This window comes from Hyperolius riggenbachi, chromosome 3, assembly GCF_040937935.1.
Source record: "Hyperolius riggenbachi isolate aHypRig1 chromosome 3, aHypRig1.pri, whole genome shotgun sequence".
NCBI lineage: Eukaryota > Metazoa > Chordata > Amphibia > Anura > Hyperoliidae > Hyperolius > Hyperolius riggenbachi.
This window is the reverse complement of record NC_090648.1, coordinates 382,914,031-382,920,030: the sequence shown is the minus strand read 5'-3', so window position 1 is coordinate 382,920,030 and position 6,000 is coordinate 382,914,031.

The window sequence follows — 6,000 nt, the reverse complement described above, 5'->3', positions numbered from 1 at the left end:
GCTGCTTTGCTGCATCAGGGCTTTGGTGGATTGCTATCATCGAAGGAAAAATGAATTCCACAGTTTATCAAGACATTTTGCAGGAGAACTTAAGGCCATCTGTCCACCAGCTGAAGCTCAGAAGAAGATGGGTGTTGCCAACAAAGGGACAACAAAGTGGCAATTTTCATATTTAGCAGTGATGCACTGTTGGACACCATACGCTCACTCCAGCCTCAACAATTGCTAATGGGGAACAGGTCTATTGTGGAATTGGACATAACTCTTACAAAACAAACAAAATGTTTACACAATTGTTAGAAATAGTGCTGGGGCAGGGGAATGTAAAACTTGCAGTGGGGCCCATAGCTCCATACCTACACCACTGGTTGTGTGGGCTGGGCTTGCCATTATTTTCAGTGCTTAAAGAGAGTCTGAAGCGAGAATAAATCTCGCTTTAGACCTCATAGATAGCAGGGGCATGTGTGCCCCTGCTAAACCGCCGCTATCCCGCGGCTTACCGGGGGTCCCTTTACCCCCAAACCCACCCCGTACAGAGCGGAATCTCTTCCGCATTGAGGCAGGGCTAACCGCTGCAGCCCTGCCTCCCGCGCGTCTATCAGACGCGTACCTCCGCCTCTCCCCCGCCCCTCTCAGTCTTCCTTCACTGAGAGGGACGGGGGAGAGGCGGCGATACGCGTTTGATAGACGCGACTGGAGGCAGGGCTGCAGCCGTTAGCCCTGCCTCATTTCACGACCAACTTTGCGACCAAGTCTTGCGGGGGTGGGTTTGGGGGTGAAGGGACCCCCTTTTAGCGGCGCGATAACTATGAGCTCTGAAGCGAGAATTATTCTCGCTTCAGAGTCTCTTTAAGTTTCTATAAGATTTTTTTGTTTCCATAAAAGTCCTGTCCAATTCCGCAATAGACCTGTCCCCCATTAGTAATAGAGTTGTGTGGGTTTGCCGTTATGTTCAGCGCCTAAAATTCCATAAGTGTCCTGTCCAAGACCAATACCACAATTTCCCTCAATACCAACAAAGTTGTGTGGGCTTGAGGAAAAATGTTGTTTCCAGAAGAGTCCTGTCAAACCCAGCAATTCACCTGCGCCCTTTTTTCGAGGTAGCCAGAGCCGGAACAAGGTCCTCAACAAGCACACAAGGCTGAGACACCAACGTGCGCCCCACCATCCCTCCCACCCCAACCGTCACACAATGATTGCTATTAGACTAAGAGGCGCCCCAGGGCCCCCAACCCCCACAACACCTGAATCTCTAGTTATCTGGCTTGCAGTCACTGCCATGTATCCCCTTTTTGTATTTCTCTTTGCTTCAAACACAAAAGGGGAATGATAGCTGAGTGAGTTGTGCGCCCCCTCCTAAATTGCGCCCTGAGGCTGGAGCCTCTCTCGCCTCTGCCTCAGCCCAGCTCTGGAGGTAGCGTATATACGCACAAATTACCGGCCTCGTTTCTGCAGTACCTAAAAGTGGTGATTGCTCTTGCCAAGTGGCCTTCCACTATAACATCTCAAGAGTGGATTCTGGATGAGAGTGTCAGGAAGGTTAAAGCAGGACTCTAATTCCAACAATCCTAAACATGCCTAAAGAATAAACATACAGAAACTTAAGTAACTTCTTCAAATTTATATCCCTCTATTTAGTGTTTTCCCTCTATATATCCCTCTATATTGTTTATTTGTTATCTCCTGTTATGAATGTTCACAGTACTTAATCCACCTCTAAGCATTACCATAGAAATATTGTGTTTTGCATAAAGCAAAATATTAAACAAAAGTTGTTTTGCATAACTGTATCTTTCAGATCATGTCCCTGTATAGACACATGGTGGCAAGCGATCTGATTGTATGTGTGTGTGCGCTCCAGTTAACCGTTAGCCTGCTATTGGACATAGATTATAGTCCTGGACTGTTAGGAACTACCCTCTTTCCCTGAAAATACGACCTACCCTGAAAATAAGCCATTGGTGGAATTTTGAACATGCTTGAAATATAAGCCCTAACCTGAAAATAAACCCTAGTGGAAGTTAAAGAGGAGGAAGAGGCAGCCAGTATGTAGGGACACAGTGGTACAGTGCCAATCGAGCATTGATCCTGTCATCCCAGCACACAGCGAGGTTATCAGCTGTATGCAGGGGTGACAGGGCAGGTGCCTGATCAGTACAGTAGCATACTTTCAAATCCATGAACATCACAGTACAAAGGAACAGGAAACAGGAACTTCCTAATAGAAATATAAGACATCCCCTGAAAATAAGCCCTAGCACATCTTTTAGAGCAAAAATTAATATAAGACACTGTCTTATTTTCGGGGAAAGACGGTAGTGGTGATCAAAGTGTACTAAATACGATTTTGTGAAATGACACATAATTGTAATTGAAAAATCATGAATTTTCTGAAAATTACGAAATACCATTTTGTGTAGTAATTGCAAATTATGAAGTGAAATTACTGAAAAAAGAAATTTTGGCTCATCACTGATAGAAACTATGCCCTTGTTTACCTGCTGGTGGCAGCAAATTACTTACTCTGTTGTTTCACCAAGTATTGGCAGTTGGCTCTCCCATTCATTGTTGTTCCTGACCTAGCTTGCGGGTGGTGCAAAAATCTACTTGTTTAGACTCTTTTCCATCAGCAGAGGTTGTCTCCCTTCTGCCAATTGTGCAATCAGTTGCAAGTGGCCAATGGATTTTTAAGGACTGCTCTGGCTTTCAGCAAGTGCCACAACTTCTTCAGTACCCTTGCTCTGAGGAGCTGCCTGCCTATACATTTCTAGAGAAGAGGGCAGAGGAAGAGAGAAAAGAGAATGAAGATGAAGCACTCACCATTCAGGACCTGCCTGATGGAGTGACTACCTGTCAGACTGTATGCTACATCTACCTTCAGGTGTATTGTAGTTTATGCTAGGCAAGAGCTTGCGCAGTAATTACGGGCTGGGCTCTGGATCAGTCATATGGGCATACAGTCTGAACTGTAGTTATTGACCAGACAAGCCTGACAGAGGGTATCTCCAGCTACCTAATTTTGCTATGGGAAAGCACGACGGAATATGTTGGCGCTTTATAAATCAATAATAATAATAATGGGATCAGATCTGTATATTCTCATAAGCTACCTTATTTTGCTCTGCATCGGCCATTGGCCACTTTTTCCTTTGAACACGTTCACTCTTATCTTTACTATTGGTCCTCTGGATCTTTCTCCTCACGCTGCACGATATACAGTATATTCCAACTGCCCCAGCATGCGTGTGTATGTGGGTTGCATGCACATACATGTAGGTGTGCAGTCTTTTGGTGCACTATAACATCATTCTGCATCTCTCTCTTGCGCTCCCCAGGTTTAGAGGCTAATATTTTATTATATATGTAATACATGTATGGCTTTCTATATGGAGCTTTATTACATTGGTTTATTGGGCATTGATTGCCAGCTGTCATTTTTTTAGGTGTTTTTAACTTTTTTTTTGATCATGTTGTTGTGGTGCGGTTCTTAAAGGGCCAGCTTCTTTTTCTTTTTTGAGTGTTGTGCGGTAGTGATGTAACGCTACCGTGGTACTTCACTAGCGCAGCTGCTACTATGTTTATTAACATAGTATGTTTATTAACAAAGTAGCGGCAGTAACTATGTTAATTAACATAGTAGCGGCCGCACTAGTGAAGTATCGCAGTAATGTTACATCACTACTGCGCGGTTTTAGTAAGCAGCAGCCGTTGCTTGGTTGCACATGGTACTCTGCCACTCCCTGTGAAGAGGGAGGGAGGGAAAAGTCAAGCTCCCCTGCACGAGGCTGAGTCTCAGTGTGGCCTGGCTCCGCCTTCCATTACTTCGCCCACCCCACAGCGTTTAGGGCGTTCGCCCGCCTGGCCCGTCCTAGAGACGTGGCAGCTCTCCATTATAAATAATCCTCTGTGACCTGAGTACTGCCCTGTCTAGACAGCATGGCAATCTGGCTGCTGCCCTTTTTGTCCTCCCACTATAATTCCATTTTATTGTCTCTAACATTCTCGCCATTATAACCTGTGTGACCCAGCTGCTGTCCCTCTCAGGCCAGCTATTTTAAATAATCATGTGTGTCCTGCCTCCTGTCCTGCCACCTTTCAATTACCCCATTATAATACAATAATACAATACAATAACATTTCTATAGCGCTTTTCTCCCATAGGACTCAAAGCGCTTAGGCTCTCTCAGATTCAGTAATTAGTAGGATGAAGTATTCACACAACAAAAGTTATATTTCTGCAAATGCCAGACTGAACAGGTGGGTTTTCAGTCTGTATTTAAACACGTCCAGGGATGGGGCTGTCCTGATCTGTTGAGGTAAGGAGTTCCAAAACGTAGGGGCAGCTCCTACTAACCTAATCTCCTACTAACCAGCTGCTGCCCCTCTCAGACATTATTATAATGCTCTAAAACCTGGCTGCTGGTCCTCAGTCACCCCCAATTATTATCTCTGTGACCTAGCTGTATCCACTCTCAGTCCCCTATTACTCTGTGTAATATTCAGCTCAGGTGGGAAGTTTCAAAATCGGTCACTGTAATGGAAGATCACAGACTCTCTGAATGTTCTGATTAACCAATCTCCTTCCAATATTCCTCTTCTCACATCTTGTCTAATCGTATTTCTTCACTGGAGTTGTCTCCTGTCACTTGTCACCTTGAGTTGTCATTGCACAGTGAGGAGAGGGACTGCTGAACGCTCCCAGCATAATCCCCAGACCGCCGCTTTCTTTCAACATTTCAAAGTCTTTAAATAATGAAAGGTAAGCGAAAGATGTAAGAGAGACGAGTGAGGCGAGAGGACAGGCGCTGTAGAATAATTGTACAGCGGCAATAATTGATGGCGCCTCGTCCTCACCAGAGATGAACGGAAGCGGCACAGTATGTAGGCCGCAATCACAACATCTGTTCCTCCAAACCGTCATCCAGAGACGGAATCACTGCAGATCATTTCCATCGAATATGAATAGGATATAGGTGTTGAGACTGGTAATAAAAACTTATGTGGAACTTATGTGGAACTTGCTCTGTTACCAATTGTTACCAATTAAGTAAGGGTGCACTGCAGAGCAGATTAGAGTCTGTGTCATCTAGAGAAAACCTAGACCAGAGTCTTTAAAAAAAAGTTTTTGTGGTTAGGTGGTAAAAGTTTGCTACCCTCACCTGAATAATATCGTATCATATTGAGGATTCCTAATCGGTTAATAGAATAGTGGTTCTGCAACTTTTGCCATATGCACCTGTGATGATACATTTTAATATTCTATTCAGGTAGGCCTGGACAAAAAAAAAATCACTGCAAGTATGCTTATCCTATTTCAACCAGGGCCGGATTTGGACTTCCCAGTGCCCTAGGCCCGGTACCACCAACCCCCCCCCCCCCCCCCCCTCCACACACACACACACACTCACACACTCGGGGTGCATACACACATCAGACCATAGTCTTTGGAAAATGAAGGATCACAGACCAATTTTACCCCCTTCCATGTAGTATGAGGGCCATACCTACAAAGTCTATTCTATTGAGCTGAACTCCCCATCAGATAGAAATCTTTGCAAGATGCTGCACACAAAGATGCAGTACTCATGCAACAGATCAGTATCTGCAAAAGATCTGTTCCTGCAAAAGATCAGTTTCTGCAAAATGCATTCATAGTCTATGATATCTGCAGATCCTCATACACACCTTGTTTAACAAACATTCATCTGCAGATCAGATCCACCAGGATGGATCTTCAGATCTGCAGATGATTGTCTGATCTGCAGATAATTGTCTGTTAAATAAGGTGTGTATGAGGATCTGCAGATATCATAGACTATGAAGGCATTTTGCAGGAACGGATCTTTTGCAGGAACAGATATTTTGCAGATATTGATCTTTTGAACGTGTTCAGCATCTTGCAAAGATTTTTATCTGATGGGGAGTTCAGCTCCATAGAATAGACTGTGTAGGTATGGCTCTCATACTCCATGGAAGGGGGTAAAATTGGTCTGTGATCTT